The sequence below is a fragment of the Paramormyrops kingsleyae genome, chromosome 12 (assembly GCF_048594095.1).
Source record: "Paramormyrops kingsleyae isolate MSU_618 chromosome 12, PKINGS_0.4, whole genome shotgun sequence".
NCBI classification, from domain to species: Eukaryota; Metazoa; Chordata; class Actinopteri; order Osteoglossiformes; family Mormyridae; genus Paramormyrops; species Paramormyrops kingsleyae.
In genome coordinates this window covers 16116344-16143957 of record NC_132808.1, presented here as the reverse complement: position 1 = coordinate 16143957, position 27614 = coordinate 16116344, and the positions used below count along the sequence as shown (strand labels likewise).

Here is a 27614-nt window from a genome sequence, read left to right as displayed (position 1 = left end):
ACCATGTGACATTGCGATGTGTCAAACGAAAGTTTAACCTCAAGGTCCGTTAACAACCCACGATGTGTCTTTTGTTACATGGCCATTAAAATGATCGATTTCCCATCGATTGCGGTGAAATCTGGATCGCTAAGTTATATTGCGATTTTCTGTTCTATTGATCATGCACTGACAGGTAATTTTTTACAAATGTTTTGCTGTAAAGCTTGCTGGGTGCATGTTTCTGATTGGGGATATCAATACTGGTTTGTCTTGCACCATAATCTAAAACAGGGTTGGCCAATCTTACCCGCAAAGGACTGGTGTGTATGCAAGTGTTTGGGGTGACCTTTAGGTCAGCTGTTCAAACCCAGGTGTGAGGACGACTCCAGTCAGTCCTCCAATTAGTAATCTAATTAGGGAGTTGCAGCGAAAAACCTGCATACACAACGACCTTTTCTGGACAAAATTGCCCACCCCTGATCTAAAATGTAAAAATTAATAATGAGTGTAAATCAGAGGTGGGCCGGGGAGAAGCAGAGATAGAAACCCTTAGATTCCTTAGTGATTTAACAATAATATGTTGGAATGTCCTTGTGAAAATGTAGAAGATTATCACAATTCGTGGTGCAGAACCCTGTAATTATTGATTTGACTCAGCAAATAGTATTAGAAGCCTGAGAGCCTAGGAATCCATAGCTGTAATTACAATGGGTCAGGTCCATAAGGGATATTCAATTAGATGTCTGCTCTTGATGCAATTTATCATATTACCAATGCCAACATCAGCAAGTTTGCGATTTAACTTGTACGGAATTTCATATTCAGTGGTGTTAATGGTGTTCTGGGAAAGTCAATGTGGTGTGTCAATAGATAGGATACTTTTACTGTTGTTGAGACCAATTCCGTTTTACAGATGCAAACTTCATTTCATTAACGTGGTCCGCGGTTCCAGAGAGCAGTAAATTCTGTCTTCCGGCTGACCATTGAAATACTGCGGAGCTATTCTTCTCATTCTTAAGATTTATCGGTGTATTATTTTGGGCTTTCTCTCGTGCGCGCCGTTGTCATCGGAGGTGTGCCGAATTTACGTCGGGTTTCCGTATGCCTGTGGTATTGATCGGAGCCGTGAGGCATTGCGGGATGGGGTCTGCAGTGTGGGTCACCTAGATAAACAGCTTGAGCTGGTCACTGGATGCCACGGTTTTAGGTTAGAATACGTTCCTCCCGTTACTCCGCTGTATCCTTTGAGTAGCCTTACTTAGGGGATTAAATAATGAATGGTGCCACCGTAGATCACCTCGGAGTGGGTTCTTCCCTTCTCCCGTGCATTTTGAGTGTGGGATTCAAGCTATATGCAACAGCTACAGAGCCGGCATGTCCTGATGACAGTCCGCCTACATAACTCCTCCAGAAATATCAGCGTCGCTTGTCTTTGTTGCAGTTTTTCCTATGTCTGCTGAGTTTTTAATACTGTGCCTCAGTTTGTAAAGATGCAGTAGTGGTTCTGTACGGAGTAAGCGGTCCTGAAGGCGGCGGGTGGAATGCAGAAGCGTAAAGACGCGGGCAAGTGGATGCTGAGATCCGGAGCCGTAGAAGTGTGTGATACTCTGTCCTTTGCTGTGTTCTCACTGACAGAATGCATGAAAATGCTTGTGACAGACCTCAGATCTCCACACCCAGGAGTGCCTGTTCATTCTGTGATCTGAGGAACCCAACCCCCTCCCCGCCCAACCCCCCGTAGCCTGGCAGCGCTAATTGGTTATTAAGCAAGGTTAATATAGTGCAAAGGTTTACCATCCTGGGCAGCCGTCTGAATCTAATGACACAGCATCTCTCTCCTACTGGGAAAGCGTCTTGCAGGATGACGAGACTCTAATCTACCGGGCATATGTTGGCAGGGGGAAGTTTGAGGAGCGAAAGGGCGGCATTGCCCATTTCGTCAAGTCATCGTGCATCACTTCCGTGGAGCATATGCGTGAGAGGTTTCCTTGTCAGGCTTCCAGCTCCATCCTCACAGTGTGAATGGGGCTACCTTGCGGGACAGTGGTGTCCCAGTTTGTTCTGGACAATCGCACACTATTCCAAGTACCTTCCAAACACAGGACTTCATAATTGGCACAAGCAACTCAGCAGGCCGCCGGGTGACACTTCTGTTGTTGTTTTCATTTTATTTGCACGACCTGCTGTATATTTTAAAGCCTTAAAATGTAGCCGAATGGTAAAGTGTTCCCGTGCAAGTGCTAATGAAGGTCAATTAACACGCGATCGTAATATGTTCAAGACGGAACTCTCCAGATCGCGCGGGCTGCTATGTGAGAAAGCCGCAGATGTCGTGACTAATTGATGTGATTTTTGCAGGAACAAATTTGCATTTACAAAATACAGGTCCCACCAAACAAAAATGAACTATTTTGCATTTAAGATTTAAGGCAAAAAGACATTTAAGTATTTTCTCTATATTACTTTTAAATTTAATGTATACATTGATATATGTTCTTTGGATAGGATTATCTCCTATAATTGGTAATTATAGAGTGAAGTAAAGTTTTTTTTTTTTATAATAGAACTCTTTTTCATAAAAATGAGTGTGAGACCAAAACTATTGGTTGCAGAAATGGGATTATTTTCTTTTGTTAAAGAAAATTGATTCGCTGACGCTAATAAGCGCTTGTGCCTGATATCGGCAAACTTCGAGAGCATGAGAACGGGTGGGCAGAGTCTCGTCGGGTCGGATGATATGCATACGGTAGCAGGTCAGCAGATTGCCTGGTCTGCGTCAGGCTCAGAGTGACGGCATGGCGGCGGGCGTTTGACTGGCACGGCTGGCGAACAGAGGGTGCGCTGGCAGAGCCCGTCCTACGTGCCCAGAGTCCGCCCGCGTGTGCCGCCTGCCATGCCGATGGCTGAAATGCACCAGAATAACACCAGTAGCATTGTTTTTAACACCAATACTGGCTTTTTGCTTTCATATCCTGCTGGTGTTGCACATGGGGTAATGAGGAGCTCTCACCAGTGTTAGGTGGAGAAAAGGGACGCTTTTTAAATTTTCATTTATCCAAGTTAGTCAAGTCAAAGCTCCAGGACACAAACCCTGACTTATGAGTTTTGAGTTATTTTATGTATGTAACTTATTTCATATTCACAGGCTCTGAGTATCATTGATTACCAACTTTAATTTTTAAGGCCATGTTATATGTATTTGGCGTGCGTGTGTGTGTGTGTGTGTGTGTGTGTGTGTGTGTGTGTGTGTGTGTGTGTGTGTGTGTGTGTGTGTGTGTGTGTGTGTGTGTGTGTGTGTAATAATAATATATACACGCCATTCTGCCACAGCGTGTGAAGTGTCCCATCGTAAAGTCTCATTAAAATAGGAGGATGTCTCTTGGTGTTTGCATACAGGGCAGAGATGAGGCTTCCTCTCTGCACCACTGCTGGCAGCCCGTGTGTTTGTTCATATACCTTTGATATTAGGTTCATTTTTCTTTTTTTGTTACACATCTGGGTGCCACTGAGTGACTTAAGGACATATCGAGGGACTGGAGGGCTTGTCACTGCCAGTTTATTGTGGGGAGGAATATACAGAGACTTCTGGGACTTAATTAAACAACATATAGATAGTTTGACTTGGAACACCGTTATCGATTTATTTACTTTTTATGAGATGAAATAAGCGTCTCAGGTTTATTTGGTCTTTTTTTTTTTTGAGGCCCAACCAAGGTGGGCTTCATTACAGCACAAATTTAAAAGGTACAAGCAGATGGTAAATGTCACTTGGTATGTAAGGATGTTATACCCAGTAATCATCAGGGTGTAGTTTTGGTGGCTGTGATGTGTTGGACCTCTGAGGTTGTGGCAGAGAACAAGATCCTGCTCACAGCATCTGTCCTGTTCTCTTCCATAATACTGGGAATCCCCCCCCCACGCCTGCATTTAATGAACCAAGCTGCTAACTCATCTAGTGGATCGCATTTTGGTGTCGAGGGGAACTGCTGGCTTCCAGCGGGGGTGGGATCTCTGTTCACTTTGGAAGTGAAATGCAGGTGTGCCCCCTCCATTTCTGCTAGTCCAAGTATGAATGGTTACTACGGTAACATCACAGTACATTACGACAGATTCCTCCGGAGAATATGCAAGATTAAGTGTCCGTGCTAAGATGTGGGCACAGACCTCGCAGCTACATGAGACACTAGGGGTTTCTGAGGCTGTGCTCACCTTGCCGTAGTGTCTACCTCAACCAGCAAGGCTTAATTAAAAATAAAACTGTAAAACTTTATCTTTTCCTTATTATAGGGTGCCTCGTTTATTTGGAGCACTGGTGAGGGCCAGCGAACCTTGGCGTTAAGCATGACCAAGTGATCTAGTGAGTAATCAGTAGGGTATCACACTCCAAAGTGGAGAATGAGAATCGGCACAGGACCAAAGTATAATAAAAGTGTTTCGTCTGCTTTAATTGGTCTGTTCAAAGACATATCTGTAGCTCAGTGCTGGTATCTATAGCGCTGAGATCTTAATGAATTGCTATGGGTTAGGGAACGAGAGACGTTCCTGAGTTCCTGGCATAGTGGAGGTGTCACTCTTGTGTGTTTGTGGAGTGGACAGGTTGCCCTCAATGTCACCACGAGCTCTTGCTGGATCGTCCTTCATACAGAAGCTTAGCCTTTACGTTAACTTTTAAATGGTGTATTTTTGTCTCATCTCAGGAGAAGTTCTGGAGAAAATGATCTGCTGATTTGGCTCTTTACTCGATTACAGACATAAATGCAGTAAACATGGCAAAATGGAGATTATGCTTGTACAATTTTACAATATGAGTTGCTTTTCCGTAGGTAGGCATATTGTTCATAAATGCCTTGGTGGAAATATGGAGTGAGATTTATTTTTTATTTTTTCTTCTGAAAAGTAAGGAGAGATTTAAGAGAAAAAAAACTTGATAAAGAATCCTGTCATGGGATTATTAAGATGGGAAAGGAAATGGGCAGTTGAAACACTTAACCATGTGTGAGAGTCGCCAGGGAAAAATCATTTTCAGCCATCTGTTGTTCTTCTGTATTTTAAACAGATTCAGATTATTGGATTTTCCTAGTTTTAATACAAATTGCCAAAAAAAAAAGATCAATATATACATTTTTTGCGGCTTCTGTTACAGCTATCACAGTATTGTTTAGCTCCCTGAAATGTTTTTGTTTTTTTTTTTTTTCTCTGAAATGAAGATGGAACTGTTTTCCATCAGTAAAACAAAAAAGCAAGTCTTTTAACAGCATCATGATGGCAGATGAATTTAAGTGGCCATTCGTGCGGTCGTATCTGCATGTACAATGAGACGTGCGATTTCACAGGCAGCCTCATTCTAATTCAGAGCAGGTGAGGCGGCCCTTCCCTTCCGAGGGAACTCACGGGCTCCTCTGCGGAGGGTACAGTGCGTCATCGCTTAGTGGCCGTTGCCTTCGCTGCCCTTGCCCGTCTGACACCTTATGTAAAAGTTTAAAAGTGAATTACGGAGGCCTGTCTCGGTGTCAGGTCAGGCCTGTTAATTTGTGTTCAGGGTGCGTGTTAATGGCAGCCGTGCGTCGGCGCGGGCAGCCGTATCCCGACGTGGGCAGGACGGCAGGCCTTCCTGCCCGACTCAGCGTGGTGCTAATGTAGAGCTGCCCGTTAAGTGGCAGAGAGCTAGCAAAACAACCGATTAACCTCTGGCACGGAACCTTAATGGAAACGCAGCGTACCTTGGGTGGAGCAGGATGGGTGTGCGGGCGAACTGGCCCAGGTGGGCCGGGTCAGAGTTTGTGCTCGCTGCTGCTTCCTCACAAACATTCCCATTGATCCACCCTGATCCCCTGAAAGGAGGTGAGCAAGATGGCATCCCTGGGCCTCTGTGGGACACCAATCTACACACAGACACACACACACAGAGGCTTTGAGGGGACTGTCCCATTTTTAATGGGGGAAAACCGTAATCCCAAAAATGATTACCTTAACCCTACCCAGCCCTAACTTTAACCATAAGTAACCAAGGTGCAGGACTTTCGGCCTTATTAGTTTTTTGACCTCAGTCACAGATTTTTTTTAAAACCTAAGTTTCCCTTTCTGGGGAAAAATAATTGTAACTACACAATTATCCAAGTATCTATCTAGTTCTGATATGCTGACCATGGTGCAAAAACTAAGTGTGTGCCCTAGTGGCCAAAATTCTGGAATCACCTCGCATTTTTGGCATCACACATTAAAAATTAGTACTCCAATACTGGCAGTAATGTTTACTGACAATCAAAGAATGTTACAATATCAAACGTTGAGGTTACATAAGTAATTCACATGTAATTACAAAAGTCATGCAAATATGCACACTCACAAAATTCACTCCTGTTCTGGTAAGTTCTTGAATTTCTCTGTACAATCTCTAGATAATCTATTTCTGCCGTATAATAATAATAGCCCTGATGTAATGTGACTGTGAAGAGCGGCTAGAAGAAAATCAGAGTTGTGCTTGCCTCTTGGTTCCCTGTCAAGTCTGCCTGTATGGTTGCCAGAAAAATTCATCATCTGCAACAAGTCCTCCTTTGAGCAGCAAGAAACATTTAAACAAGCATGTGTTTGTATTCATGCAGCACCTTATTTTAAGGGTTTTACACATGCAATCAACAACTGAGGCCATCAAGAAAAGTTTTTAAATATTAATTTACTTCATAGTTTGCTCACTTGTTATGGCAGTCTATATTGATTTTTTTTTTTTTAATATCAGTAGTATTTATTTTCCAATTTCTAATAGATTATATAACGTAATTGAAAAATACCTTTTGTTGTATAATTTCATATAAAGAAACTGAAGATTTCCCTGTTGTATTATTAATTTTTATACATAAAAATAGGAGAATTAGGCGTGAAATGTTTTTTTGACATTCAATTAGTTTTTTAAAACATTGTGGGTTCATGTAAGGCAAGCAGAAGTATTGCCTGATGTAAGGTTTTAAATTATTTTAACGCAGTATAAAGTTTTTCCAACTACTGACATAGTATATAATTCATTGCATTTGCTGTGTTGGTCTTTGCTGATACAGTCAAAGTTTTTATTTTTTTAATAGTGTAAAAATATGAGTCTACGTTGGCTTTTTTTTTTCTACACTAAAGGTTAACATTGCTGGTAGTTACAATGTATTTAATGTCATTCAGCACGACGATATGTATTCATGTGGCCTTCATGCTATGGCTTTTAGTGGGGTTACTAATGAAAGAGATGAACAAGGTGTGACTAAAGACATTTACTGGGATATATGCTAGCAACTGGAGATGTTAAAGAGAGGCGAAAGATATTACAACACCTGTGTGATTTTATGTGTCTATAAAGCAGCAGACAAACAGCAGCTAAAAGGCTTTTCTTTGCACCTAAATTCTCAAGCCTCAGTGAATAAATCAGGAAAACTATTGAATTAATAATGCAGTAAAAAGAAAAAAAATAACAGCATGACAATCCAGAGGCTGTGATATAATATTAAATAATATGTTCATATACACTGAAGAATATTGTCAGCAATATTTGGTCCAGTCATTGGTTAGCTAGACACAAATTCAATACAGATAATTTAGGCGATGCAGGCAGAGATTCTCAATGGAAAATGAGTGATTAAAACCCACTCATAGAGGCATGGAGTTTTGGCGTAACTGCCTGTTATTTTGCAGTGCAGGAGAGAATACTGAACTGCTTGCACCCTGGGCAAATTTAACATGATGAATGAATTCTGTCCAGCTCACTTTGCAGTAATTGATTGTATGGTGTTTTGCTCTGTTGTTTTTAAAGAAGTGCAGAATTCTTACACCGTCGACCTGATGGGAATGCATACGCCAAATGCCACAATATTAGAAATGTATTTATTATTTATTTGTTTAATTAGTTTTCATAATAAGTCATGGTCCCCCCCGCCGGACCCCAAATTAATGTCGGTCAAAAAGAGTTATGGGCCAGTTTTAAGCTGTCAGTGCTTTGGGGGAAAATTAATGAAAATTGAGATTCATAAATCACCTGTAGTAGTTTATGAAAGTTGAATGGGTAGTTCATTAAAAATGGACTCAGTAAAGCTATGATATTCCAGTTGTGCTACCTACATAAATATTCAGTCAGGATGCTGTTTTCTTACAGTACTAGTACACTAATTACACTAGTTCACTACGGTTAGTAATAAGAAAACATATCTCAGTCGGTGGGATTTTCTTCTGCTGCCCATCACCGTAAGATGTAAGCCTCATCTCATTGGTTACTTTGTTCTGGTTATATAATGCAGTGATTTGAGGTGCAATTAATCCCACTAATCGAAGCATCATACTTCACATCTCTATCAGCAATCAGTAAGCAAATTAAATACAAATGTTTCATTGACTCAGTGTAAATTGAAATATAAAGTCAAATGTACATATTCAACAATGCTTATCTTAATTTTTAGTAAATTTGAAATTGCCCTAATGAAGTTCAGTATTCACAATTAAATGTTTCTTCTTCACAAGAACATTGTACTTCTTATCTTTATGAGAGAAGGAATTTTGCTTAATGCAGTGCATTCCAGTGTTAATCATAGAAGTTTATGATTAGTACACCAAAGTCAAATTTAAAAAACTTAATAAGTAAATACAGACTAAAGCTTTAATCTGTTTTACAGTGACCAGTTTATTAATAAGTAAATGAAACAAGAGAATTAAAGGCTAAAGACACAAAGCTGTTTTGTGTGTGTGTGTGTGCGTGCATGCTTACACGCGCACGTGCGAGGAGCAGCACACCAGCGCCATAATGACCCATCAGATTCCGTGTTGGATCACCACTGGCTCACAGATCTGCTAAGGATCTTTTTCTTTTCTCGTTTCATCAGGATGAAAAATGGAGAAGGCGCGTTTCGCCGGACCCCGTGTGACAGCGGGATTGATAATCCCCGGGAGTAGCTGGGAAAGTTGCTGGCTGAACCAGATTGCGGGACCGGGGCATTACTCTCGCCGGGTCCGTTTTTTCGGGGGATTCTGCTGACATTTTGCTCTGTTTGTAATAGAGACCTAACCTTTAAGTGCCATGTGGACGATGCCATTTTTCATATTGCTCCCTCCATCTTAAAAGGGTTCCTGGCATATAGATTTAGTAACCGAAGAAAGCAGGGCCAAAACCTGCCACCCTACGGAATAGTGGACCAGGAACTGCACTGTAATCTATGGGTCTTACTTGCGGGGGGGGGGGCGTGTAACAAAAATTAGCATATGAAAACAAACAGAAACAGGACTTTAACTTTGAGTCCATTAGGAGTAAATTTAAGTTCAAAAGAGGTTTTGTCTCTGGCACTGAACTCTTAATATTATTGATTGAAATGTGAAACCGCTTTTGCGAGACTAAATAGTGGTTGGAATGGAAGAGTCATTATTGCAGAACTGCACTAATAATACACTAATAAACTCTAAATATATATGTATTTGGACGTGTATGGGCTGAGCGGATGTTAGGTGATACTTATTTAGATGCTTAGATGACATGACGTGTTGGAACCGGTAAGGAGAGTTACAACCTTTGGCAGAATTGCACCGGTGACAGATGCCTGGGTTTCACTTACACGCGAACTAATGCGTAAACGTCATTATAGCTTATGAGAGCGTCCATCTGAATATATTACCCCAGATCAGTGGCAAATGTTGGTAAATTGATTTGTATTGTGAATTCCCGCTTTGTGGTGGGGTTTTCAATAAGCTTTGTGAGAAGCACCTTTCCCAAGCAGGTCTGAGAACAGCGGGACCTCGGGGACGCTGTAATAGACGGCCTCCTGGAACTAAAGTCTCTCATAACTGAATTTCTGCAATGACGGCATTAATCCTGCAACGGCTCTCCGATTTTTCATCATTAGTGAAAATGTTTTCCCAAGCTTAAATCTGGGCTAAAGAGCTCTTATTTAGCTACTTTGCTCAGTCATTACAAGTTTCCTGTTTCGCTTCCTGCTGTTGTCCGTTCTCAGATGTACGTAAGTCCTAGTCGGTAGTAGACAGGGGCACCTTAAAGGGGGGGAGCTGCGATGCTTCCCAGGGGCCCCTGAGTGACTGGGGCCCTAAAAATTCGGAACATAATTGGATTGGTCTGGGTTGGTGGCCCAGTATGATAGGCTTTATGGGGCCCAAAATGTCTAACGACACCCCCGGTAGTATGCTGTCACCTCGACTGCTCTTTACTGTTTCATAGTAAGGATTTGTGGGAAATCTATAAGATTATAAGCCTGACAAAATACTTGGGTAGGGCCCTGTCTTTTAATGCAAAAAGCAGCATTCTCTTGGAATGGTTTAATAATGCAAGCGTACTTTATGTGTGTGCTGTTCCCCCTTTATGTACCTAAAGGACAAAAGGTAAAGCCCTCAGGTCTTGCTGTTACTGCTGTTACAGCTTTAAGTAATTTTTAACCTCTTAGTGTGGCTCTGGGGAAAATTGTCAGCTATGCAAAAAAAAAATATATACTATTAATACTAATAATGTCCCTGTCATTCCTGAAGTACCTCCAGTTGTGTTTTTCTCTCTCTCAGATATTTTTTCTCTGAATAAAGGCGGGGATGATGCTCTCTCTTTGTTTCAAAATGCACCACAATACAGTCCTTTAAAAGGCAAACGTTTCCGTGTAATTTAAGTGGCCAGGCAGACAAAGCCATCTTTGTGTCTTTGTGTAATGGAAAGTACGGCAGCACCACGAATTGGGGGGGGGGGGGGTGTCCCTCCCTCCCTCCCTCCCTTCCCGTATTACTCGTAATAATGTTTTTATTATTTATTCCTGGTTTTACAAGTTAACATATAATTAACTTTTAACTTCAGCCCGATGAAAAATAGCTGTGCATATTTCCTGCTTCATTACATGTTCTGTGAAAAATGACATTTAAAAAAAAAAAAAATTTTTTTGTAGCTCTCAACAATCAATTTTCAGATAGTTAGCAGGAAGTGTTTCACACAGTATAAATTGTGATACATTTGGTGTAATGTTTATCATCCCAGGAATAAATAGTGTTGTCTCGAACAGCTTTGTTACTTTGATTGAAAGTCGTTTGTCAGTTGAGGTGGGGCATGGGGGGGGTGAGGGTTAGTTTGAGTTATTCACATATAAAATGGCCTGCAAATGCAATATGGCCAATAATAGAAATTGTATGAATATTTCATTTGTCTGAGTCTGGCAGAAACTGTTTGGTTATTAAGCTGAGAGAGAGAGCTCTTGGATGGCTGAGACATTACTGTGCTTGTAAGGATGCGTGTTGAGTTTATAAATTTTATTTTAATATTTGCTTACTGGAGTTGGGCGTTTTGTTATTTTTTTTGTTTAGATTTTAAAAAATGTATTTTAATATTGTGTACATATTTGCCTTTATGATCAGTGCATTTATATGCTGTTATTTTTGTTGGTGTAATTAAGGCTCTCCTTGTAAATGGCAGGCTGCTGGCTGAAATCCCTTGACTGTAGTGTTGTGTTCTCATGAAAAGAAATTCTAATTGCTGTGAGAATAAGTGAAGTGTAATAATGTCAGGTGCTTTGGATAATTGTCTAACATACAGGCCTGCGTCGTCTGACTTAGGACCCGATCAGCTCTGTTGCAGATCTGAGCCAAGATGAGTTCAGGGAACTAAAGCTGCATCCGTAATCACAGTCCAGCAACACAAGGCGCAGGTATGGAGAGCTGGCGGGGAAATGAGCGTCACGAAAGGACGCGTGCATCTGGGGAAATGTACAGGGCGTTCCTCTTGTTAAGCATGAGATATGCTCCTGTACTTATGAGGGAAGGGGATTGTGTCTCCGTATGATGTTTGCATCTCCAAAGCTTCGGATGTTCAGTATCTTACTTTTCAAACAGCACACGTTTAGTCTGCTGCAGCCGTGATTTTGTACTTAAAAAGTAAATGGAAACTCAAGAAAAGCCGTGCAGCACAACGACAGCTTATAAGTCTTATTATTCTGTACAGTTATAGCTGGTCACATTTTGCTTTATTCTGATATGTATGCTGGTCAGAAGTTTCTGTCCATACTCTGCTGGCTGGAAGATCGACAAAACATATATAAATCCCTTTTAAATTGTATTGCAGATAATTATTCCTTGGCGTCTGCTTATCTCAAGCTGTTAATAATTTATTATTCTACTACCTGACCTGTTCAGTCATGACCACCTGATCACATTCAACCTACCTGAGCACAATCATGGAGCCTCTTTGGCAAAATCAGAGAACACAGGCATGTATCAGAAGTGAACACAATGTTTGCGGTAATGACAGAAGCATTGCCTGTTTGCCATACATCACCGTAATGCAGATGCAGTACCCGAGTCTGTGATTGTAAACTTTAACGACTGAAGTAGCTTGTATTGCTTATCGGTTGCAATCTCAGGATTGACTCTCGATCAGTCAAAAGATGCTGCAGCTCAGATGATGTATAATAATAATTTAGTATTACCATATATTATCATATCCTGAACAGGCTGCTGGTGCTCTGTGAAGGAGCAGGAGGAGACTATAATCCATGTCACATTTAAATAACACAGAGAGTTCAAATTTCAAAGCTGGACCTTCTGAGACGTTTCTGAAGAGGAGTGAAGATGTTTTCGTTCTGAAATGTGATTCAAGACGGTTTGTTTGTTGTTGAGTATTGACAGTGTAGCAAAAAATGTAATTCAATATCAAGAATATAAATTAACCCTTCTGCGCCCAGTTTTTTCCAATTTCTAATTTATATATATATATATATATATATATATATATATATATATATATATATATATATATATATATATATATATATATATATATATATATATATATATATATATATATATATAACACATTTTCAAATGCATCCTTTCCAGAACATGACGGCATATTGATATATTAAATATCAGTTTAAATGTAAGAATTCATGTTGTTTTGCGAGTTGGTTTGTTTACTTGCAAATACTCTGCTCTTGCATTCTCTGGGTTTCTGTATTCGGCAACAAATAGAAGATCCATCGGGACTGAAGTCCAGCACATTATCCTTGATGATATACGAACGAGCGCGATGGGCATCATCTCGGCCATTGGTTGTACCTGAAAGCCAGGCTATCCGTGGTGTGTGTGCCGTCCTGCCAGCTCAGCCTGATTATGTATAATGGGAGCACTGGGGTTGCCGCTTCCTCTTGTCTCCACGCTGTCCATTGTCTCTCCCTGAGATTTTCTCTGTGTTAAAAGGCATAGAGGAGATGGCAAATCACCTGCTCCATTTAACTGTCCTGTAATAGCAGCCCTGGTGCCCTGCTTCTGGACCTCTGTGTCTAAGCTGTCATAAAGCAGAAGGAACTCTGATTAACTCCAATTGGAACTGTGGCCCGCTCATCCTTTCTGTGATTATTATTGTCATGTAGGCCTTCGGAAAAGTTCAATTAGAAATTGCGGCATGGCCATTTTTTTCTTTTTTGTTTGAGAGAAAAAAACAATTAACTCTAGATTTACACAACAGGCAGCATAACATAAGTGAGTTTGCTATGAATCATATATATTTTTTTAAATTTTAATTTTCTCCTCTTCCTCTCCCGCACCCCTCACTTTCTGTCTCTCATTCATTCACTTTTCGCACTTTGCGTCTTTATCCATGTGGGAAACAAGGTTGACTCTAAATGGCCCTGTTTATTAGATGCAGGATTCCCAGAATCACCCCCCTCCCCCATCTCTCTCTCTCTCTCTCTCTCTCTCTCTCTCTCTCACTCACACACACACACACACACACACACACCCACCCCAGGGAGCCTGCCAAAATCCCCTCAGAGCCCCCCCGCTGCTCTGCCTAATGCCCACATAATCCATATGTGAAGAGCAGCTGGAGAAACACCAATGAGCTCATATAGAAGAAGATAAGCACTCTCTCTCCAGAGATCTGTGTCTGTGGACTTTCTCTGTGCATAAAATTGTATGTAAACATCAATAATAAAGTAAACAGTATTATTTTCCCAGGAACTTGCTGAAAGGAAGCAGGCTTTGCTGTTCATTTCGGCATCTGAAAGGGAAACGTGTTGTATTTCAGTTACGGGATCAGTTCAGGCCAGGCAACACCCAGTAGGTGCTGCAGATGACTGCGTTTGCGTGCTCTGCCTTTCGTCAGGTGCAAACAATCAGACTAGCTGTAGGTGGTCCTTTATTCCAAGGGCATAGACAGACGATATTACAGCCACACACCACTACTTTGCCGGACAGCTATGTAAAGTTACATGTATGTGGCTTATTGCTTAGTTCGTAAACACTGGACCCAAATTGTAAAATTGTAACTCCCTACTAAGTAAGTTTAGTGCATGTCTATCTATCTAACTTATTTATATATATATATATATATATATATATAAAATAATGTGTGTATATTTGTGTTTGTATATGTATTATATATATGAGTCATTATTTGATGCAAAGCAAATGGCATACCTCTGCATTCACCCGAAATATGGCTTTATTAGATAGGATTGCAAATATTAGCTAAGGGTACATTCACAGATAATAAATGTGGACAGGTAAAGTGCAGCCGCCTTGAGGAGGTAAATATTGACTCATGGTCTACCAGTCTTTCGACTCTGGATCATCTTGAAATATCTTTATCAAAGATAATATCCAGCGGCGGCGTGATGACACCATGTGCCGTGGAGACCTTCGCAGAAAGAGCAGCTAAGCTTCTGTCGTACCTTTGGTGCGTCGCCATTAATCCAGTGAATTTCTTTAAATTTGTATTTAAATAAGGGGACTAATAATTATTGCTTATTACTTTTAAATTATTTTGTTTTGGTGTTTACCGATGCTCCTATTTTGAAATGGTGACAGGATATTGCCGTCATATATAGCTCTACAAAGCAGCCATAAGCTCACAGCTAGCTATTCAGGCTGTGTTTGTTATGAAGTCACATGATCTCTTTGGTCATCCTTCACCCCTGGAACGCTTGGAGCTCATACAGCACTTACGGTCTTGCTACCAGGCGATTCCGCTGTTATTGAGCACCGCTGTTCTGGGCACGATGAGTCAAAAGTAAAGCCATCCAGAGGCCGGTCACAAAGTTACATATCTCCCTAGGCTAGACTTGAAACGCTGTCCCTGCTATGACAGCGGCCCTTAAATCAGGGACAATTAAGGGCAGTGGGACCATCTTTCAAATATAAAGCACCCTTCTTATAGAGTAAGAAATAAAGAGGTTTCCATGGTATCTCAGCTTCAGAGTTCTGAAGCCTAATAATCATTCATAAACAGATGCATGAATTTTCATATTTGCTTGATTCTATTTTGAATATGTAACAGCAACCACAAGAGCAGACAGACCTGGACTTTGACTTTGTACTTTTTGTATGGTAGTGCCTATATCATTGTTAGAGGGCTGAAAGCATTTTGAAAATTGCACCTTATCTCAGACCAATAAAGTGTATTTTTTAAGCATTTAGAAAATTAGCATTAAGGTCATTACACTTAGATTTTATCACGTGTGTTCTAGCAACAGCCTTCAACTTTAAAACAAAGTAATAACAAAACGCATTATTAAATTACCATAAAAATACACTAAACTGTATTTCATTAAATGCTGACAATGCCCTGTTATTTTATTATACTATTTATTTAATAAAAAAAAACCTAATTCAGGTTTACGGGTCATGGAGAAGGAGGGGAAAAAAGGATTGGGATTGTTAAATTTTCTTAACATTAACATGAAAGGTCACATTTATCATTTTAGTAGAGTGCCGTTTGTATGCACCGTTCTGCATCCCCTGTGTGTCACCGTGTTGTTATCGACTGGTGAATATTGAATATTCGGTGATTTAATACAGATGTTTGATTTGAGGTTTCGTCGTGCTGGAACTCGGCGATGATGTGAAGGCGCATTTTTTTTATTATGTGAAGCAGCCTCAGCAGCATTTCTTTGGTGGTGGGGGAGGTTGTTGGTGTTGGTGGTGGGGGGGAGGTATGTTTTTTGAAGACAAACGCAAGACTCCCAGCGGTTAAGGGAGGTAGTTTCCAGCCCCCCAGCCCTCTCCCTTTCCCCTCTCAGTCCGCCCCCTCCCTCCCTGCCCGCCTGCCTCCCTGCCTCCCTCCCCTGCTGGGTGTAAACAGACACAGCTCAGCCTATCCTGTGTGATCGCCGCTCTGCGCCGCGCCGGGGACCGGAGTCTGTAACACGATACACCGCAGAGTGCTTAAACTTAGCAGCGCCGCGCAGGGACGGGGGAGCGAGAGGCGAGTCGGGGAGGACGGCCGAGTTGAGGTGCGGGTCCCAGTCCGGTCGGGATGAGCTGGACTCTTTGGCTGGTCAGTGAAGTGCTTCACGTAGCCGCTTGAAAGTGCGAGCCGTTTTCCTCCCCCCGCAGTGAGGGTATGTATGTGGAATGGGAGGCGGAGGAGGGAGCTTTTAAATCAAGCCCTGCAACTTCGCTGCCTTGCGAACTGAAGAGGTTCTCATTTAAGCCGCTTTCTGCCAAGGTAATTGCACAACTGCTCTCGTACTAATTAACTGCGGAGAATAACTTACATTTTTATGTTGTGTGTGTGTGTGTGTGTGTGTGTGTGTGTGTATCTGCTTACTAACCCCCTCCTTAAGTGCGCTGGTACCAGAGATGCAAAGGCAAAAACCCTGAATATAAATGCGGTGGAAGGCTCATGTTATCGATAGCCCGATATGTCTTGATTTAAGTTTTCAGTCGAAAATTCCGTGAGTCAGAGCTGATTACAGTCTGTCTCGTTGTTTTTTCCTAAGGCCTGTTTTGCCTTTAAAGTCTTTGATAGAAGATTACGTGAGCTCTCAGCAAGTTAACGCTCAAATTGCCTTTTTAAATGTGAAAATACAAGGACAAAACAGCTGTTTTGCTTTTTTTTATTCCAACACATCTGCCTTTCAATGTTTTTTTTTTTTGATACCTAAATGCTTTTAATTGAAAACAGATTGGGAGCTGAAATGTATTGCTGCTGGATTTGAAAAGACACATTTTTAAGGTCAAAGTTATTAAAAGTTTGGTAATTGATTTTGTGTGTGTGTGGTCTACAATTTAAAGCGGTTTTTCCCAGATATTTGAATTGAATGTGCATTTTGCATGCTGTGCATACACTCAGCCTGCTTATGTACATCACGGTTATGATTTCTAACAAAGTGTTACAGTGGCATACCCATTCGCAGTGTGCAGGCTCCACAGATTGTAAAGTAATAAGCAGATGTGCAGTAGCACAGTGATTGATACCTGAAGAATGCAGTGATGGAGCTGATTGACACAGTAGACATTGTTGCATAACATTATATACAAAAAGGCAGAGTGTAGACCAGATATAATGTGCAGTTAACGGCATCAACACACTTCACGTGCTCTGGGGCAATTTATGGTTGGAAATTTTGGAAATAGTCAGCAGAGTTGGCCTGGTGTATTCTATAAATGGCATGAGATTGCCTAGCAACCAAATGCTAGCATGGACAATGATCTACTAAAATGGGATTATGATCTGCAGTCATCAACGAAATGTATAATTTCTTCTGTTGGAATTATTGCATCTTCAGTTTCAAGTAAGTTATATTAGTGGGGTGTAGATGTATGTTATTATTTCTTGTAGAAAATCATTTGCAAATTATGAAAAAAATTTAAAACACTTTTTTCCATCTATTGTTAATTTCAGTATTTTTATATTTATATAGTTTTTGGATGGATTGAACTGGATTTTTTTTTTCTACACCATAGTGCAACTTTAAAGTAGTTTAATACCATCATAGAAGGGGCAAAATTATAAATTAACATCCAGCTTGATCCACATTGCTACTTGTAGCAAAAAAAAAATCAGCACCGAGTATACTACAGAAAATGAAATATTATTTAAAAGAAAATTTATGGAGAATAAGAAGTTCTTAGAGTTTATGTGATCGACAGAACATGATCATTTTACTGGATATTTCAAATTTTTAAACATAGTTTTTAAAAATATTTTTTAATGCAAAATTATACATTTACACACAAACGTATACGTATGTCGTGCTCAATATAATTTGTAAATGCAAAGTGTTTTGTACTGCAATCCAGTGATTTGTTGCCAGATTGAGATTTTATATTTTGCGTATATTTTTAATTCCGACGATTTCAGGCCGTGTGAAATTAGCTCCAGTAAAGCAGATGCAGTTGTGTTAAATGTACACTTTATATATGTAATATAAAGCAGATTTTTTTTTGGTCTATATTTTCATTGTCCGTTCCAGCTATGCTAACGTATATTGTCCAAGTAGACCTTAGACATTTAAAAGCGATTTACTTGTGAGCACAAAGGTGAAGCATCTCTGAAATATGGAGTTTAAAAAAAAAAAATTTATGGATGACTCACGGCCAGCTGAACAGGAAGGCCTTTCTGAATATTATCGTTTATATGCACGGTATTCAGATTCCTGCCATCTTCGTCCATGTAAGGGTGCAGATGGTACAACCTGTTTCATATTTCGTAATTTCTGAAGTTTTTCCATATCTTTTATTTAAACTTTTCGCTATGTTAACATGCTCAAGTATAGCCTTTCAACCGCAAATGTAGAAGACATATTTATAAAAAATACATATTTTTAGCGTCTTCAAACAGCTGCTCGCCAAGAGTGAATGAGTCCAGTATGGGCTGTGAAATCACTTCTCCATGTTGCATCTAACGTGTCTGTTCCAGTGACAGCGAGTATAGCTCTCTAACGGTTTCTGGTGGTCACATGACCTTGAAAGACTTCATCAGATATAACCAAGTAAAGCAAAAAGACAGCTATTGCGGCGGTTCTTAGTTTCAAGGTTCTTAATCTCTCTCTAGTAAGTGCAATGCAGGCATATAAATAGTGTTATTGTGTGATTTAAGATTTGTAATAAGAGTAAGTTTAAAACTGGTGTACCTTTCCAGAATTTCATGTAATATCACATGGGAGATTTTGGTAAAATACTGTGTGCTTGGAAATCCTTGAAATAGAGGAATTATGTATTTAGTTGCTATGGTTTAGGATTAAATATATTCTGTTTATCATGACAAATAATGACATTATACTACATTTATAATTTTTCTTAAAAGGAAAATTGCTATATTTAATGAAATCTGCCAAACTGGCCTAAGAAATTTTTATCTAGGCTTATATTGTCGCATACAAAACGAGAAAATATGGCCTGCTGTAATACTTCAGTACTTGTTGCAGTGCACAGAAACATGTCTGTCTCCCACCTTTATACACACACGCACACACACACACACACACACACACTCATATACATATATATATACATTATATATATCATAATATTTTTAATATTCTGGCTATAATAATGCTTAAATTCCTGCTTTCCCTCATTTATATGGTATTGTTTACAGCTTTCACCACTTCAGCATTTTGTCCTTTGATGTAACACACAGAGGTTACATCATTGTCTCGTAGACAAAGACAGATGGGTCTTCTTAGCACAGTACTGGTTTTTAAGACAATGAGTAATCTGCAAACCAATTGGCCACCACAGTAAGCAGAAGCGATTCATCAAGCACAAACACTGTGGCATAGGTCATGTGGCTGTTTGAGCCCAGGTATGGACGCTGCACTGCTACCTTTATTTTGGAGATACTGCATCATGTCGACTTTTCTCGGCACTAAGCCTGTGATTTATGATAAAAGTCGCCAGGTGTTCAGCAGTGCGGTTAATACTGCGTTTTCTAAACATACAAAGGTACTTCTTTTTTTCTGTCTCCTTTTATACCTTATTGTCAGAGAAGAAAAAAATAATTCCTTTGCTTTAAGAAAACCATTTGGCTTAGAACTACTTATGTATGTCAACAGTTTTTTTTTTTTAGTATGGTGCAGAATCATTCGAGGTTCCAAGGAAGATCTGAGGGGAGAAAATCCAGTAAAAGCGCACTGATATCAAAGACATTCAGAGGCTTGGGCTTTAGAACCTGAAACACATGCTTCACAACCAACTTCTGAAATGGCCAATGGCAACTTTAAATTATTCATACAATTGAGAGCCATCTTACTTTAATCTGTTGAAAAATCATCTTAAGGGGTCGTTTTACAAAGCATAATTATTCCTGGTTCAGATACTACGGCAGGAACTCAATTAATCGTGTGAGGAAGATTTTAGGAAACCTTCGTTCTGTCATTGATGAAATGAAGGAGATCTTGAAGAGGAGTAGCACTGCTGCCCTTCGTAGGAAGAACATTGAGCACACACTGGGATTCTTCCATCAGAAATATCTCTTTAAAATCCCCATAATTTTTACAGGCTAACTAGGCCAAGTAGGTGTGGTGTAGATACTTTATGGTTATGAAGCCGAGCGATAAACAAAAAAGAAAATTCTGCTGTGATCGGCAATGAAAGGATCGTGCTGCAAATGTCCGTGTCTCAATTTAAAAGGAGGCTTTTCTTTCATTTGTTGGTAGCTTCAGGGAAAGCATGCTTGACAAGCATTTTAACGTACGACGTTTTCGCTTAACTGGCCCGGAAAGGTAATGCCAATACTTCTGTGGTTTGGCTTGCTGAAGCTCTGTCGGTTTGTACCGAAGAAACGCATATTGTGTCATGGGACCCAGATTCTAAAACCTGACTGCTGATTACATAAATCATCTCTGTTTGTTTAGATACAATTCTTTGTAGGTGACTTGTTTATTCGAAGTAAACATATATAGTCTTTAAAAAGTATTTGATTCAGAGCTAGATTATCTGAGGAAGCAGGTCTTTATTTGTGCGGTATGGGGTAAGGGTCGGCCTTGTCCTGAGGGTGTGCATGCAGGTGTCAAGAGCTCATAAACGTGCCCTTTTCATGATGGGGACATGCGGGTTAGCACGGGGGGGGGGGGGGGGGGGAGTGCACATGCGGCACTTTTTTGCCGTCGCCGCCATCTTTGTCTTCCAGACGCTTGCAGCGGGAGGTTGCCCTTGTCGGAGGTGGAAAAGGCCATTTGCTGGCTGTCTGACAGCTGCTTTATGCGACCCGTCTCATAACGCTCAACATCAAGGAGTCCTAATCATATGTCTGTAGCCCCCCCCAACTGTAATTCAGCACGTCTCCTCACATAGGGTTTTGTAATTTATTTTGTTATCGGATGTATAATTGTATCTGGATCATTTATAATGACAGGCAAAACCTTGCAATGTTAAATCTTTTTTCTTTTTTCTTTTCTTTCTTTTTTTTTTTACTTTAATTAATGTTCCTGAAACAATATAGATAGTGCCCCGATATGCAGGTTTCTAAAACAGGCCATGTATGTTTTGGATAATTGTAACAAAGTAGATGATAATTTATTTTTATTTTTTAATTTTTTATTTTTTTGTTCACGCTTTTTTTTTTTTTTTTTTTTAAACAATTCCTGCTTTTGAAATCCAGGCATGCGTTGAGAGACGATGTTAATTACGAACATTTCCTGACCATCTTTGTGCCAGGAAGCTTCATCTCATATTCAATACCTTAATGTCCTAGATGTAAATCTAATAGCGTTTAATGCTCACAACTCTTTTTATTGGCAATCAAGGCTCGACAGCCTTACATAATGGCTTCTTGTGTTTCCTTTCGCTCGTCGCTGGATGAGGAGTAAAAGCCTGCCTTCGGAGAGATGAAAAGTTACCCTCGCTGCACCTGAACGCCCAGAATCACAGCAAAGACTAGTTTGGACATTAATCACAATGTGTCGCTGATCTCCCTGCAATTGCGCCGCAGTTAATGTCCACCCTTCTGCATTTAAATAAATCAGCTGCGGCAATAGGGATTGTGTTTGGAAAAAGGGGGTGTTTGATCCTCTGATAAAAAGCTACTTCAATGAGTATTTTAAATCCGCCGTCTCCGGCGATAACTCTCGGAATTAAGGCAGGCGGAGGAAGAGCATGGCACCCAATCAGGATGCATCTTCTATATTCCCTTTCTGCTGTGAGCCAATGCATACATCTCAGAGGTGTCTCCTTCCATTATGGCGTGACATGTGGTCACAGTGACACTTTTTTTTTTTTTTTAAATAGCTGCCTGCCGCTCTTACTTCCCCCCCCAATCCAGAGTGCTTAATCAGGATGCCATGTGATGAATGATTAAACACTCGTAACCTTTTACGGCAAAGTATAAACACGTTAACCAGTTTGTTTTGCGTTCGGGGATCCGTCCTGTCGTTCTGCGATGTGGCCCCCCCTGGGGAAGTCGCATGGCACTGTTCCGTCACGTCGTTTCTGACACGGAAACGGGGGCCGAGTGAGCGTGAGCAGCTGTCGCACACGGGCAGCTGGCGTGGGCCGTGAGAACGCCGTGGCGCGTGTTGTTTTTCGACAAGCCTATGCATGGGGCTCTTGGCCATCTTCAGCCCTCTTTCAACAGAGGCTTAAAAGAAATGCTTCTTGGTCTGTTCCCTGCTCTTAAGTAATGCAGCTAAACCTTCCTGCCCTAATACAGACCCTCTATGAGGGACTACTCCCTAAATGGATTGTCAGAGATGGTGCAGATTCGGGGAGACCGACTTTTAGTGTATCTGAAGGATGCGTTTAAACAACCGGCTGACAAGGGGGATTAAGAAACCTCAATGGCGCTTGAATCTGCAAGTTTAATATAGCCCAGAGTGGCAGCCCTAAGCTCGCTGCCATCTTCTGGTTAGAGTGCCGTCATTACTAAGCAAACGCTGCTCAACGCCGACGTTCCTAGCAGACAAGTGCAGCGAAATTTCAAATGATATTTACAGACGTTTTGCCAATATCGATTGCAGACACGAGGCCACACTACAAACAAACACTGTGCATCCCCGTGCACTTGTTCATTTTAAAAATGCATTTGAAGGCTCAGCATAAACGTTTGTTCACCAGTGACCATACTTGATTGATGGGTAGGGAAATCAGCACGTTGAGCTGACGGAGCAGACTCGACACGAAGCTCCATCGCTTTCTGGACAAATTCAGCTAACAGTTGGGAGAAAAAAAAAAGTTTGATCCTTTCAGGAGAAAGAACCAGGTTGGCTGCTATCTTCTGGAATGCAAGTGTTACAGCAAGTTCGTTTAAAAATGGCTCACGAGCGTGTCCTTTGTTAGTGGCCGACGAGGGGGTCTGCCGGATCTGCGAAAGGTCGCATGGAACGGGTGCGTCTCCATATCGCAGCTCGACATTTGTGCGTGCCATTTGGAAATAATCCTCCCCCAAGACAGTGAAATACTGTATTCCAGCCTTCCTATTACGCTGCTTCCCATAAAGAGATCAGTAGCAGTTTATATATGCCGGCATTTGCTCGTCTCTGAATGGGAATGTAAATTTTGTCTATATTATCATGATTTTTGTCAGGATACTGAAAGATGGTTTGCTGGATGTTCAGTTATTGTCCACATTAAATTGGGGGGGGGGGCTGAATTCTGCATTTCTATGTAGCAAGATGTTACGATTGTGCTGATTAGTAAGCCAATTAATGGTACTTGATTGTAATGTCTATGTAATACCATTGCAAGCAAATGAAGTTTCAGAAACGTGCCATAATACATGTCTAAGTAATTAGCATTACTGCCATTCTCTTTTAAACAGGATTGATTAAAACCACGCATTTCTTTCTTGTATGTGATTTGGCATATGAGTTGGATGCCAGTCCTTGAGAGTAAATTTCACATATTTTAACACCTATTAAAAAGACTTTATAATCATTCTCTGACATGCTATGATGTTCTATTTATGCACCATGCCAAAGATTAGTGCAAGAAGTGGGGGATGTATTATTTATGACAGTGAGATCCGCAGATAGTGCTGTAGACTGTAGCGCCAAGGCTCCTCTGTGCTTTCAGAGAGAGCAGCGGTAAAGAAAAGGCGCGCGATTCGGCTTTAGGTTTAGACAAGCGCCGTGCCGATCACGTCTAGCATGTGCGCTGCGGAAGGGAAGATGGGGGGAAAAGCGGGATGTTGAAAGCTGAATCAGAGCTCTCTGAAGTCCTCTGCTTGCTTGCCTTGCTTAGTAAGAGCTGCAGCAGGGACGGGCAGCCCTGAATCTCAGCTCCTGGGACTTTTCCGGGGGGCACCTGGGGAGGAATGGGAGAGGAGGTGGGGCTGACGGTGATTGGAGATGGGAAGGGAATTTGGGTGGGGGGTGGGGGGCTGATACTGCAGTTGGGACGTGGAGCAGCCTGACGGTGCCTGAAACCTCACAGGGTCATCCTACCTCTGACCCATTTAGCCGTGGATGCCGGCAAACAAAAGCCTGGATTTTTGGCTCCTGGGAATCCCGCTGACAAAACCCACAAGGCAAAGAGAGGAGCTTCTTGTGTTCCTGCATGACTTCCTCCATTCAGAGCGGAGGAGGAGAGCAGGGTGAAGACGCGAAGAGAGAGCTTCCCACGTATGAAGACACGCTGGGTCTATTTGATGTTTGGCCAAGTTCCTCTGCACTGCAACAGTTATCTGATGCCCCCGCTTTTATCTGCTCTGGAGGTGATGAAGTATTTCCGTCTGTATTCTTTCCCCTTGGAGTGGATTTAGTTCAGTAATACGATCTGTTCAAACATATGCTCAGTTTGTTATCACAGAGCCGGAGCCGGAGAGGGAGAAAGAAATGTGAATTCCTTGCAAGAAGCAATGTGGACTGGAGATCAGGGTTAGGCTTAATCCCACAATTAGTGAGGAGAACTGGACCATAAACCTCCCTGACTAAACTTATTAAAAACACAATAAAAGGTGCTTTCACCCGCCTTTTAACCCTGTTTCAAACATTTTAGATGATTACTCAGGGTATAGCATATGGCCGTGCAGAAGTCTCCAGGATATTTTCGGTTTAGGTTTAAGCAGATTACAGATACAAGGTTCATTCCAGGCATTTCCTCATATCTTGAATCTAAGTAAGTGTTTGTTATATAGAGAACATTCCAGTACCACTGGCAGCAGCATATATGCGATCAGTTACAAACTGTCAAAAAAAAAAAATGAAGGTTTTGTTGGTGACTTCCCTGATCCATCGGATTCATCAAAGTGCTGCGTAAGTGGTTTCCTCTTCTGGAAGAACGCGAGAGACGGAAAGCTGCTTACGTGTAACTGTCGTAAAGGCACAGCTAAGTGACTGGGCGTTCAACTGTTGAAATATTCAGGACTGCAGGTTTCGCGGGGCACTTATTGACGGCAATATTATAATTCCGTCGATTTAGCTGAGGGTGCTGGTTGACTCAGTGGAGCCCTATTGAATTTGCCTTCTCTACTCCCTCGGACTTAGAAACGGGGTATTGCAGCCACACACAATATCTACCGTACCCCTAAAGCGACCCGTTGTGTAAATCAACGGCTAGTCTTGCATCCTCTCGATCCCTGAGGACTGAGTCTGCATGTCTTTCTCATAAGGGTCCTTAAACCCTTCAAGAAGATAGCCAAGGAGCTATATTATAGCTATTCATTTTATGGAGTCTTGTATTTCCATTGTGTGAGCATAAAGAGTATTTATATAATTAAAGCTGGTTGGTGAAAGAAACCTATCAGTCTGGTGGCTTTGCTTTATTAATATTCTAATTGTTTGGTGACCAAATTCAGAAGTGTCATCCACCTCAAGCGGTTACTCTGCGAATGTAAAGAGGCTGGCCTTATCTTTCTATTAAAATGCTAATAAACTTAAACTATCCCACTACTCTACATTTTTCTAATTTATCACACTCCGGAAAACAAACCGTTGGGACATGTTTCGTCGAGCAAGGTGCACACACACATACAGCAACTGAAATGCAATCAGGACAAGATAGAACCCAAATGCCAAGGTTTGAGTTTAATATATTTTGGTGTCTGCTCCACGGCTGACTTAATTTTCTGATGTGCTGAAGCTAGTTTGTAGCATCACTGTGTTTCAGTTCAGAACATGTGTAGCAAAATAAATGTCATTTGTTTAGAAACTTTTTTTTTTTTCCTTCGTCCTGCCTGGCTGTGTGACACAGCTGCAAGGCTCTTACAATCAATAGACTTTTTTTTCTTTCTTTCCTCCAATGCTGTAACCTCTGACAGGTCAGCTCGGTTGAGGAGAGCACGTCTGTGGCTTTTTGCATTTGAGAACGGTGACCAGATAATGCAGGCCTATGTGATTTATTTAACGTCCCAGTCCCCGGAGGCGATCTGCGTTAATCAGTCTCCGGGCATGTTCCCGACCGCATCCGTGGCTGGTGGGGGGGTGGGGGGGGGGCGGTCATTGCATGTGTTGCATGAGAGCATCTGCTTGTGCCTGTGAAGGTAACACTTCATACATGAATTCACAGCGCGTTTGTCAGTAGAGAGGCGCGAGCTTTTTATAGTCAGATCGAGGCTGCTGCTTCGGTTACTATGTGTCTTTGTTGGCTGTATTTGGATTTATGCATTTGTAGTTACTTGTTTATTACTTGAAAACGTTTAATTATATTATGCTTTTGTTGTGTGGATGTCATGTCGTTCATGCATTAGTTTAGTTCTTCGTAAATTTTTATGTTGCTTAACATGTGTGACCAAGGGAGGAGTTTTATGGCTGACTGAGACGGGCTCTTTGGAAAGCCTAGCCCCCTGAAAATCCCGCGCGGGAAACGGCGCCGCCGTCTGCACTCGGCTCCTCCTCTCTACCTGTCATTGCGCGTAATTAGCCACGGAGCTGCTAGCCAGAGCCGGATGAGCCGGGATGTTGTTGTCAGACCAAAAAAAAAAAAAAAAGATCCACTCAAAGATTGTCGGCGGAAACATCCAGAAAATAATTGCGACTTATCAATTGTAGCCGGCCCTTTCTGTGTGGCCTGTTTGGGGGCTTTTCTGAGGAGTGATAAGAGAACGCCGATGCTCTCCCTCCCCCTCAGCCGAAGGGGGGCTATTGTATGGAGACTTATCCCAGCATCCCTTTCACAGACAGGATACAACTGCGCTTCTTTCGGAATGGTGAGAATGTTGGAAGAGTCCCTACGAATCCTCTGGTTCAGCCAAAGGAACGACGTCCAAACAGGGACAGTCTGTGGAAGGAGAGCGCTGAGGTTTTCAGCCCGGCGCGGCAAAATGGAAGGCCAACACGACGTGTGCCTGTTAAAAGGCAAATCAATTAACTGAGGCTTGAGCAGCCTTAAGAGTTGCCTTTAAGAGTTGCCTTCGTCAATGATTCATGATGGTTTCGTAGCACGTTGCCTGACGGGGGGTAGAGGGGCCTGATTCCAATGGCATTTCAGGTGTGTCCTATTTTTAAATCTCGCAAACCAAACATTGCCGTCCTCTCCCACCTTGTTGTCAGTGTGGGAGGGGTTGCTTCGATGTACTAGCTACTAATCGCCGATAATTTAATGCTGATTATCAGAGTTCCTCTGCTATGAAGCCCACACTGTAATTGAGAGAAAATGAGGTAATAACTGCAGCCACAAACTTAGTCCTGTAAAATTGTTGCCATCCTGACGTCTTCCCATGTAATGTGCAATAAATCATTTATTCTCACTGAGCTTTGTCTAGCTGACCTCCTCACAAAAATGGCATCCTTAATATTCTGGAGAGCAATGAGCACCTTTCATTAGGAGAGGCCTTCTCGGGGGGGGGCAGGGGTCCCAGCCCTTACCCATCGCCTGGCGTTCACGTACGCTCATTAGTGCTGACGAGCTTCGCTTAGCGCCGCCGCTTTTACCGTCAACGGCGACTGACCCACTTCACCTGCGATTACGGCACCCCGGGTACAGGGGGCGCGCCCCCTTTTACACAGGGGGTGTTCATCTTGCACCACCCCCCC

General features: G+C 41.6%; 1 protein-coding gene across 3 annotated transcripts in view; it reads left to right on the top strand.

Moving 5' to 3' along the window:
- si:dkey-237h12.3 (teneurin-3) overlaps window positions 1-27614 on the top strand; it is a 350156-nt gene that overhangs the window by 213657 nt on the left and 108885 nt on the right. The window contains exon 1 of one of the 3 annotated variants that reach the window (XM_023814696.2): window positions 16085-16426. The exons of the other annotated variants lie outside the window; for them this stretch is intronic. The gene's annotated coding sequence lies outside the window, so the exon portion shown is untranslated. Of the gene's footprint in view, window positions 1-16084; window positions 16427-27614 lie in introns of those variants that run through there. 3 annotated transcript variants of the gene reach the window in all.